The 11,892-nt window shown below is 45.2% G+C and overlaps 1 long non-coding RNA gene across 2 annotated transcripts; it reads right to left on the bottom strand.

Annotated features, from left to right (window-relative positions):
* Positions 1–7,676: 7,676 nt before the first annotated feature.
* On the bottom strand, positions 7,677–8,828 carry LOC121846838. 2 transcript variants are annotated; one of them, XR_006083828.1, is made up of 4 exons: positions 8,697–8,798; positions 8,242–8,279; positions 7,993–8,139; positions 7,677–7,893 (listed from the first exon to the last, which is right to left on the bottom strand). It is a non-coding gene; the product is annotated as an uncharacterized LOC121846838 (long non-coding RNA). The 2 variants fall into 2 exon arrangements; XR_006083829.1 differs by lacking the exon at positions 8,242–8,279 and having other exon boundaries at positions 8,697–8,828.
* Between the last annotated feature and the right edge of the window lie 3,064 nt (positions 8,829–11,892).

Below are 11,892 nucleotides of genomic sequence, written 5' to 3'. Positions count from 1 at the left end.
CTAATATTTACGTTAATTCTTCTGAAATATAGCTAACTAACGTGACAGCTAACGTTATGGAAGCTATTCACAGAATACCATAATTGTCTTCGATATTCAGTAGTATTTTATTATATAAGTTATTTCGATACATATTTGTTAGAAAATTGTTATTCTTCAATAACACAAACTCCAAAGCAAAAATCAGGGGGAGAAAACTAGGTTTATTCAAAGAGGACAAATCAAGATGTTATGCTGGGAGGTAGGTGTTCAGATGTTCATTCTCCCCTGTCCTCAGCTTTTCCCCACTGAACAAAGGAACAGGATGCCATTTATAACCCCCCACCCTAGCCTGGGGTTGACCAATGAGAAGTCCTTGCAGTACAACTTGGCCAATGGCCAAATAACAAGTATCCTGCCCCAGACTCAATGTACAGACTAATGAAAACGAGTTCAGGAGTGACATTCCACAGATTCTGAACAGATGTTGAACTGAAACCCAACTCCTATTTACAATTCGCAATTGACCATTAGTACTGTAGTTTTTAGTCCTCTCATCCTCTGCGTTGTGTATTTTTCTTCCAAATATTCTTATATATTCAGAGCCAGCCAAACATCAACCCAACTTACCTTATTAACTGTTGTCGTATTCAAACTTGGAATGAGCATTTTCAGTTGCAATTGCGAAGTTCCCCAAAGAACTCCAGCAACAATGGGGGTTCCTTGATGAACCCCACCTCCTAAGAAGTTATTTGAAGAACCTTTTGGGGCTGTTTTTCATTGCCAAGAACCCTAAGGTTCTTTGGGGGTCTTAGAAGAACTCCAGTTGAACCACTAATTTGTAGAGTGTAGATCTTGTTTTAGAACTGCATTCAATAATGACGTTATACCAGTAGATGGCATAGTATAGGCTTGGACCTTCAGCAAATTACTTTTGTGAGCATGATAAAGACACAGAAGAGCCCTGTCTAGAATAACCACCTGAGCTGCAAATTAGAAAGTAAATATGATTTAGGCTATGCCTATTCCTCTATCTAAATATGCAATGCTGTTGTGTGTTATTTAATTGCCATATAATTGCATAATTTATTTTTATAGCCACATGGGGCTATTGTGGTGATCATGTAACCTAATGAATCACACTTTTCCAGTATTTGGGAGCACGGACTGTTGGCCTTATATTAGTCATTTTGACTGTTGTATTAGTGAATTCCACTCTGTATGGAGGCTAGTTATAGTCATTTGCATTGCACAACCCCATCACGCAGAGGCTATAACCATATCGATAAATGAGACAAAATATTGATTAAGTCTTGGCTGTAACCTGTTCCGAGCGAAATAGCCAAGGGGTCCCAAATGGTCAAGACTATCAATGGCCTATTCTTAATGCCATATCTGCATTCCCTATCAGCCAGTGCACATGCGTTTTAGACTATTTTGTTTAACATTTATTTAGAGGCTTTATTTAGAGGCCTATGAGCAAGGGTCTCTTTTTAAGGGGAGCTCTATAATATAAAACACAAAGAGTTCTACAATTATTCCTCAATACATCAGTACCCAAAATGATAGCATAAATTGGAAGTGATAGGCTAAAGAACTTTGGTAAATTTAGAGAATTTTGAATACACATGCATTTCAATAAACAAATGGACAAGATTGTTCTATCCTCTTTGATTTAGTTCCTATTGCAACTCAGACAAATGACTGAATGGATGACATACTGACTGACTAAACTGAATGAAGGATGAATTAAATGTTCAAATGTATTGGCATGACGAGTTGTTCGCATCATGTATGCTCTGTACTTTATTTGGCTAGTAGGCAAATAGGTCTACATTAGGGTATAATGACTCTATGACTGCATGCCTCCAGAAGGGCCTCTTCTGAGGCTGAGGGGTGCTTTTCCGAAGGCGCGTTGTGCATTGTGCTGTGGCGCTGTGACGCTGCATGGAGATCACAAGCTCTTCAACTGGGCAGCAGTGTCCCGATGTAGGGAATAGCCTATACGGAGACTACCTAAAACCACTGCAACAGAATTATTGTAAAGTGTGGGAATACGCTGTCGTGGAAATTATTTTACACAGTGACACTTGAAGCCAATCTTAAATTAATCATTGTTTATTTGTTAGCTCGCTGGAGAGGTTCCAACCAACTTGCACCATAGTACACATGCCTGTCAGAAAATTCTCCCTGGGCAGACCCAGCAGTTTTCTTATATACAGCTATACACAGACAAGTTATATTTGCATGATTTAGCATAATTAATCAAACATTACTGTTTTTGTTTCATTCATGTGACCAACCAGTACCGTTTCATAAAATGTGACAGACCAACACCTCACGAGGCTTCTTTCTGTCTAAACTGAGACCTTGAAACTGAGATATCTTTCGTTTGTTCTCAAAACAACATCTGGGCGTACTGCCAAATTGCATCTACTGATAGTGCAGTCAGCCACTTGCTTGAAAACAGAAATTGGTTATTAGAACCCCACATGAATAGAACACAGAAATGAGTTATAAGAATAGAACACACCTTCTAATTTCCCTTACAAAGCTTATGCCAGACCTCTACCTTGTTAATTTCAAAGTTAATATGTTCATGACCCGATTCATGTCAAATTATTTTTAATTCATATTAACCCCTCCTACAGAATATACTTTGGCAAGATTTTGAGTGATGAATATAAATATTTTGAGTGGCAAAGACTCCAGTGTCCATACATAATTCATAGATTCACCAAACATGAATAATGAAACAGAATATTAATACATGGGATTTACTACTGGTTATGATTGCAGACAGAGACCAGAGAATGGGATGGTGTAATATTGAATTAGTCATATTTTGATAAGATGCATGCATGGGGATGTCCACGTCACCCAAAGATATGCCCATGCATTACAGATACACCTAGCAGACTAAAATTCACTGCTATAGAAAGATGGTGCCGTAGAAGAAGGCTGATGCTTTATGTGTTCCTATCCAATTGTGTTTTTTTGTTTGTTTCAGTGCGATGTTTGTAACTTATTTTTCAACTTATTTTGTACATAATGGTGCTGCTACCATCTCTTATGACTGAAAATAGCTTCTGGGCATCAGAACTGCAATTACTCACCACAAACTGTCAGAATCCTTTTTTTCCTTTAACGAGCCCGACGTGAATGACATAATGCTTTCCCGGGAACAGACCCAGATCCCAGTCATTTGCGTGAAGAGAAGGCGAAGAAAAAGGGTCCGGAGGGCGGGCTGCCTTCTGAGAATTCGTAGGGGATCGAATAAACCCCCACTGCCTTCCATTCTGCTAGCAAACGTGCAATAAAATCAATGACTTACGCGGAAGATTAAACTACCAACGGGACATTCAAAACTGTAATATCTTGTGCTTCACGGAGTTGTGGCTTAACAACGACATTATCAACATACAGCTGGCTGGTTATACTCTGTATCGGCAGGAAAGAACAGCGGCGTCTGGTAAGACAGGGTGGCGGACTATGTATTTTTGTAAATAACAGCTGGTGCACGGTATCTAAGGAAGTCTCTAGGTTTTGCTTGCCTGAGGTAGAGTATCTCATGATAAGCTGTAAACCACACTATCTAGCGAGAGAGTTCCATCTGTATTTTTCGTAGCTGTCTACATCTCACCACAGACTGAGGCTGGCACTAAGACCGCACTCAATGCGCTGTATTCCGCCATAAGCAAACAGGAAAACGCTCACACAGAGGCGGAGCTCCTATTGGCCGGGTAATTTAATGCAGGAAAACTTAAATCGGTCTTACCAAATTTCTATCAGCATGTTAAATGTGCAACCAGAGGGAGAAAACTCTGGACACCTCCACACACAGAGACGCATACAAAGCTCTCCCTCGCCATCCATTTGGCAAATCTGACCATAATTCCTGATTCCTGCTTATAAGCAAAAATTAAAGCAGGAAGCACCAGTGACTCGACCAATAAAAAAGTGGTCAGATGAAGCAGATTCTAAGCTACAGGTCTGTTTTGCTAGCGCAGACTGGAATATGTTCCGGAATTCCTCCGATGGCATTGAGGAGTACACCACATAAGTCATTGGCTTCATCAATAAGTGCATCGATGACATCATCCCCACAGTGACCGTAGGTACATACCCAACCAGAAGCCATGGATTACAGGCAACATCCACAACGAGCTAAAGGCTAGAGCTGCCGCTTTCAAGGAGTGGGACTCTAACCCGTAAGCTTATAAGAAATCCCGCTATGCCCTCCAACGAACCATCAAACAGGAAAAGCGTCAATACAGGACTAAGATCGAATCGTACTACACCGACTCCGACGCTCGTCGACTGTTGCAGGGCTTGCAAACCATTACAGACTACAAAGGGAAGCACAGCCGAGAGCTTCCCAGTGACACGAGCCTACCTGACGAGCAAAACTACTTATATGCTCGCTTCAAGGCAAATAACACTGAAACATGCATCAGAGTACCAGCTGTTCCGGAAGACTGTGTGATCACACTCCCCGCAGCTAATGTAAGACCTTTAAACAGGTCAACATTCACAAGGCCGCTAGGCCAGATGGATTACCAGGATGTGTACTGCGAGCATGCGCTGACAAACTGGCAAGTGTATTCACTGACATTTTCAACCTCTCCCTGTCCGAGTCTGTAATACCAACAGAATATATATATATATTACCCCCTTTTCTCCCCAATTTCGTGGTATCCAATTGTTAATAATTACTATCTTGTCTCATCGCTACAACTCCCGTACGGGCTCGGGAGTGACGAAGGTCGAAAGCCATGCGTCCTCCCAAACACAACCCAACCAAGCCGCACTGCTTCTTAACACAGTGCGCATCCAACCCGGAAGCCAGCCACACCGGTGTGTCGGAGGAAACCCTGTGCACCTGGCGACCTTGGTTAGCATGCGCTGCGCCCGGCCCGTCACAGGAGTCGCTGGTGCGCGATGAGACAAGGATATCCCTACCGCCCAAACCCTCCCTAACCCGGATGACGCTAGGCCAATTGTGCGTCGCCCCATGGACCTCCCGGTCGAGGCCGGCTGCAACAGAGCCTGGGCGCGAACCCAGAGTCTCTGGTGGCTCAGCTAGCACTGCGATGCAGTGCCCTCAACAGAATATTTTAAGCAGACCACCATGGTCCCTGTGCCCAAGAACACTGAGGTAACCTTCCAAAATGACTACCGACCCGTAGCACTAACGTCTGTAGCCATGAAGTGCTTTAAAAAGCTGGTCATGGCTCACATCAACACCATTATCCCAGAAACACTAGACCCACTCCAATTTGCATACCGCCCTAACAGATCCACAGATGATGCAATCTCTATTGCACTCCACACTGTCCTTTCCCACCTGGACAAAAGGAACACCTATGTGAGAATGCTATTCATTGACTACAGCTCAGCATTCAAAACACCATAGTGCCCTCAAAAATCATCAATATGCTAAGGACCCTGGGACTAAACACCTCCCTCTGCAACTGGATCCTGGACTTCCTGACGGGCTGCCCCCAGGTGGTAAGGGTAGGTAGCAACACATCCGCCATGCTGATCCTTAAAACAGGTGCCCCTCAGGGGTGCGTGCTCAGTCCCCTCCTGTACTCCATGTTCACTCATGACTGCCCGGCCAGGCACGACTCCCAACACCATCATTAAGTTTGCGGATGACACAACAAGGGTAGGTCACCGACAAAGACAAGACAGCCTATACGGAGGAGGTCAGACACCTGGCCGTGTGGTGCCAGGACAACAACCTCCCCCTCAACGTGATCAAGACAAAGGAGATGATTGTGGACTACAGGAAAGAGGACCAAGCACACCCCCATTCTCATTGACGGGGCTGTAGTGGAGCAGCTTGAAGTTCCTTGGTGTCCACATCACAAACAAACTAACATGGTCCAAGCACACCAAGACAGTTGTGAAGAGGGCACGACAGATCCTCAAAAGGTTCTACAGCTGCACCATCGAGAGCATCCTGAATGGTTGCATCACTGCCTGGTATGGCAACTGCTCGGCCTCCGACCGCAAGGCACTTCAGAGTGTAGTGTGTAAGGCCCAGTACATCACTGGGGCAAAGCTTCCTACTATCCAGGACCTCTGTACCAGGCGGTGTCAGAGGAAGGCCCTTAAACACTCCAGCCACCCTAGTCATAGACTGTTCTCTCTGCTACCGCATGGCAAGCGGTACGGGAGTGCAAGCGGTATGAAAGCATGGCAAGCGGTATGAAAGCGCGGGAGGACTGAAGAACAAAGGGAGAAGCTATGCTATCGAAAATAACGAAATCTGATGCATTCAAAATAACCGCCCATTTGGAAAAGGAAAATGCAATAAATATTTACTCTGAGCTGTGCCTCATTAGGTTTGTTGTAGATGGAAGGCCGTGTTGCCCAACAGAGATCTTCCTGTCCTCGGAAGAATGTCTCTGGTGGTAATCTAGATACTTGGCAGTGTTGTTTGTTAGAAGAGATCCTTTGTCCCTCCTTTCCTAGCCCATGTTTACAGCGGCCGCTGCTAACTCAGAGGCTAGGAGGTATCAATTCTGTAGTGAATAAGTGTTCAAAGTTCATACCATTCGCAACCAAAGCTCACGCTGAGGTTGGCTTAGGTCTGTAGTTATTATCTGAATCCTTCTGACATCAGACCGTTGTCCTAATGTACCCGGAACAGTTATTATCTCAATCCTTCTGACATTGGATAGTCACCCTAATGTACCCGGAACAGCAAGTTATTTGCCCTTTTAACACAGAGGCTGCAGTTCTCGTGTACTCAGGAAGTTACATTTTCGTCAAGGGCTTTATATAGTGGTAGATTTGATTTGTATGATCCTTCCCATTTGTATTTTTGAAGTCAGGTGAAAAAATCCCATTCAACAGATGCACTCAGTGGAGCAAAACTGTTTTTGTGGTTTGTGTGGGAAAAATGTTGAGGCAATCCCCAACAGTCATAAGAAACACCTGTTAGGAATAACAAGGACCTTCTAGTGGAAGTGAACCACAACTAGGCTACTAACTAAGCACTATGTAGGTAAGCCTCACTCACTGGACAATGAGTTGACTCACTCCATTTTCATAGAACACAGAATAACACCTTAGAATGCTGAGCTGGAATATATCATTATGTGGATGGGAAATTCCTGCTGGGATGGAGGATTTATCTGGAATGCTTAACTAGATGATCAGGACAGTCAAGGGTACTATTAGCCCAAAAGAGGTGAAGTCTTGCAATGAGCTATACGACTGTACTTATGATAAAAATGATCAAGAGCAAAGTTAAAACCCTCTGAGCCGTGAAATCACCAAGGAGGACCAACAGTGGTTGAGGAATCATCTGAAAGGGACTTACGTGTCTAACTGACGTCACAGGTCATTTGATTAGTCATGTTGATTGCAACATTGAGCCCACAAGATGTGTTGTCTCTTCGTGTGCAGGTATGTCTTTTATTTTGTCCGAATTATGTTCTATATCATTTTACTTGTATTGTATGGTGTGCACTGAATGTGTGCACGCAGCACCTGTTATTTATTTTTGACGCTCTCTTTTGCCTGACCTCCGGCTAGCAAGGTGCCTGAGAGCTGTGACTGCGCCAGGGGCTAAAATATTGTGTGTTGTTTCTTCGTGTGCAGGGCAAATAAAAATAATCCAAACACCTCCAGTTGTGGCAGTGTCCTAATTAAAAGTACACAACGCAGAACGAACCACGCTACACCTGGAACTTCAATGTTTTAATTGAACTCCAAATAAGAAGTAAGTAGAGTTGTATGGATAGGACACAGAGTTGTATAGAGTACATCTAAAGATGGGAGAGCCATCATTTCCAGCAGATATCCTTGCTGGGGGTGGCTTTGAACATCATGCAATGCTTCTCATGGGGGGAGCCTGAAGATGTTCCGTATGTCATGCCTCATGTGTTCTCAGTCAACCTACCAGGTAAAATAAGGGTTAAAAAAAAATACGAAAATCAAATGTCTAAAACGGGAAAAAAGGGAGACAAATCTCAATCTACAAATTCAATGTTTTACACAATAATGTTTCTCATTTGAAGAGTTACTGATCTGTCCTTCCACATGCTCGATCTGCAGTAGTCTACAACTGGACTCTTGCGCTCGCATCATATTGGCACACAATGTCCATGCACCAGATGGCTTGAGGGATGCTCTCCTGTTGTGCTGAAAAACAAAGACATTTGGTCCGTGGTCGGTCTTTTTTAATGCTGTTTCACCATCTTTATTTTTACAGAAAATGCATTGTTTATCATAACACAAACACACCTTGGACAACGTGACAAGTGGTCCCTTAACACCCGACCCTAAATCATGAGAACCATACACAAACATACTGAACAGCTATATCCACATATTCATAAATATTTAATTAGCTAACTAGTTAACGTTAGCTCACAATTTGTATTGTCAGACTTTTCCACATGGTGACATGTAGTTAGCCCACCAGAGCATGGATATTTAACATTAGCTAGCTAGTTACGTTAGCTCATCGTTCATGTAGTCAGACTTTCCCCCAGACCCTAAATTTTGTTTTGACATGCTAGCTAGTCCCGCAGGGCAGGGGTATTTAATGTTAGCTAGCGCTAATTGCTCAAGTTTGGCACACCTGCTAGCATGTCACCGCCTGTCAGGAAAGTCTGATGTGTAACGTTAGATAATGAACGTTAGATAATGTAGCTAGGTAGACAACTAATGTGCCTAACTAGCTAACGTAAACTCACCCCATTCCATACAAATGACAAATGTGCGCAACAGCGACATTCAAACGAGGCTACAAAGAAAACTAATGGGACTGTAGCGACTGTGTTGACGTCAAAATCTGGGGTGGGAACTACGTTTCTATTCAAGCGTTGATCGACATGGTAATGGCTCTATAGTATTGGAGAAAAGTAGAAAAAACTGACCCTCCGTTACATCTTAACGTGTCATATCGTAACATACAGTACGCATAAAGCAACTATTTCTGTTTTACAATCTCTCTCCACCAGGTGTAGCACTTCTCTCATCCTTTAAAAAGAACAAATGGACAGTGACTGGTGGATACCTAGTCATTGTTTTGCGTCTTCATTGCATGCGATCATCATTCTCAAAGCCGCTGTTTACTTCTAAGATCGATTTAGCACCGCCCTAAAAACCCGATTCAAATTCGACACAAACCTTCAAATAGGTATATAATGACACATTATATAAACTCTTTATAGTGTTTTATTTAAATTTTAGAGGCGATAAGGTGATAAGTTGGACAGATCGAGTGAAAAAAGCAGTTTTCCCATACTCCTTTTCAAGAAGCTCGTTGCCTTGAATTATGCAGAAACGGGCAGCGTGGAGGTCAATGTCATTAATTTTGTTGGAAAGGGGTGAAATTGTGCTTTACAATGATGTTGATCTGGAAGTATTACATTTTTGGGGAGCTAAAATAAGGTCAATTGTACGGACCAAGGCGATGTACAAAAGTGAGTGAGTTTACTAGCTAGCTAGTTAACGTTAGCTCACCGTTCATGTAGTCAGACATTACTGCGTGGTGACATGCTAGTTAACTATCCTTGCCCTGGTGCCGTGCTAACGTTAGCTAGCACGTCACCACTTGGAAAAATCTTGATGACATGAACGGCGAGTTAACGTTAACTAGCTAGATAGCCCTGCCTTGGTGGGCTAACGTTAGCTAGCATGTCACCACATTGAAAAGTATGATACACGAATTATGAGCTAAAGTTAACTAGCTGGCTAGCTCACAAAGGACAATAATAAAAGGTCACAACAGTCATTATGCTAGCTTATGCTGGTTTTCTTTTTACTTGTGTAACTGATGTGAAATGGCTAGATAGTTAGCGGGGTGCGCACTAATAGCATTTCAATCGTTGACGTCACTCGCTCTGAGACCTTGGAAGTAGTTGTTCCCCTTGCTCTGCAAGAGCCGCGGGTTTTGTGGAGTGATGGGTAACGATCCTTCGAGGGTGACTATTGTTGATGTGTGCAGAGGGTCCCTGGTTCGAGCCCAGGTATGGGGTGAGGAGAAGGACGGAAGCTATACTAGCCGTAGTCAGGCCAGGGTGTGGCATGGGGTTTTTGTAATTGTGGTGTGTTTGTCTTGGGGTTTTGGTGGTGGTATTGGGATTGTAGCTTAGTGGGTTGTCTAGCAAGGTCTATGGCTGTCTGGAGTGGTTCTCAATCAGAGGCAGGTGCTTGTCGTTGTCTCTGATTGGGAACCATATTTGAAGCAGCCATATTCTTTGAGTTTGTCGTGGGTGATTGTCCTTAGTGTCTTACTTGTACTCTCTGTTAGTTTGCACTAGATAGGCTGTTTTCGGTTTTCATTACGTTTATTGTTTTGTAGTGTTTAGTGTTTAGTCGTGTTTACGTTTTGTTTAATAAATATGGATCGCAATCGACACGCTGCAGTTTGGTCCGACTCTCCTTCATCACCACTAGAAAACCGTTACAGAATCACCCACCACCAACGGACCAAGCAGCGTGTTAACAGGCAGGAACCACAGGAGAGGCAACAGAGGCAGCAGCAGCAGGAGCAGCAGCAGCTGCAGTGGGAGAGGCTGCACCACCTGGAGAAATGGACATGGGAGGAAGAACTGGACGGTAAAGGACCCTGGGCTCAGCCTGGAGAATATCGCCGCCCCAAGGAAGAACTGGAGGCGGCGAAAGCTGAAGGCGCAGATATGAGGGAGGCAGCACGGCGTAGCGGATGGAAGCCTGAGAATCAGCCCCAAAAATTTCTTGGGGGGCTCAGGGAGAGTGTGGCAGAGTCAGGAGTCAGACCTGAGCCAACTCTCCTGTTTATCGTGAGGAGCCAAGGAGGAGACCAGAACCAGAGACTGTGAAGGAGTTAATGGGGAAATTGGAGGAGAGAGAAATGAGGGAGTTGCTGTGTTGGTGCTTTTTGCATGGAATTCGCCCGACGGAACGTGTTGGGGATTTGATGGCACCTGGGTTAGCGCTCCATACTCGTCCTGAGGTGCGTGTTAGTCGGCTGGTGAAGTTGGTGCCAGCCTCACGCACCAGGCCTCCTGTGCACATCCTAGCCTTGCACATCCTGTGCCAACACTGCTCTCAAGATCTCAGTACGCCTTCACGGTCTAGCCCATCCTGTGCTACCTCCACACTCCAGTCCTCCGGTAGCAGCTCCCCGCTCCAGGCTTCCTGTGCGTGTCCTCGATCCAGTACCACCAGTTCCAGCACCATGCACCAGGCCTTCAGTGTGCCTTGCCTGTTCAGCGCAGCCAGCGCTTTTCTCCTCTCCTGCGCTGCTGGAGTCTCCCGCCTGTTTAGCGCAGCCAGAGCCTTTCTCCTCTACAGCGCTGCCGGATCCTCCCGCCTGTTCAGCGCAGCCAGAGCCTTCCTCCTCTACAGCGCTGCCGGAGCCTCCCGCCTGTTTAGCGCAGCCAGAGCCTTTCTCTCCTACGCTGCCGGAGTCTCCCGCCTGTTCAGCGCAGCCAGAGCTGCCAGCCTGCATGGAGAAGCTGCTGCAGCCTGCATGGAGCAGCCAGAGCTGTCAGTCCGCATAGAGCAGCCAGAGCTGTCAGTCCGCATAGAGCAGCCAGAGATGTCAGTCTGCATGGAGCAGCCAGAGATGTCAGTCTGCATGGAGCAGCCAGAGATGTCAGTCTGCATGGAGCAGCCAGAGATGTCAGTCTGCATGGAGCAGCCAGAGCTGTCAGTCTGCATGGAGCAGCCAGAGCTGCCAGTCTGCAGGAGCAGCCAGAGCTGTCAGTCTGCATGGAGCAGCCAGAGCTGTCAGTCTGCATGGAGCAGCCAGAGCTGCCAGTCTGCATGAAGCAGCCAGTCTGCATGGAGCAGCCAGAGCTGTCAGTCTGCATGGAGCAGCCAGAGCTGCCAGTCTGCATGGAGCAGCCAGAGCTGCCAGTCTGCATGAAGCAGCCAGAGCTGTCAGTCTGCATGGAGCAG

This window comes from Oncorhynchus tshawytscha, linkage group LG07, assembly GCF_018296145.1.
Source record: "Oncorhynchus tshawytscha isolate Ot180627B linkage group LG07, Otsh_v2.0, whole genome shotgun sequence".
Classification (NCBI taxonomy): domain Eukaryota; kingdom Metazoa; phylum Chordata; class Actinopteri; order Salmoniformes; family Salmonidae; genus Oncorhynchus; species Oncorhynchus tshawytscha.
The sequence above is the reverse complement of the archived record's forward strand: the minus strand, read 5'-3'. Positions and strand labels throughout refer to the sequence as shown.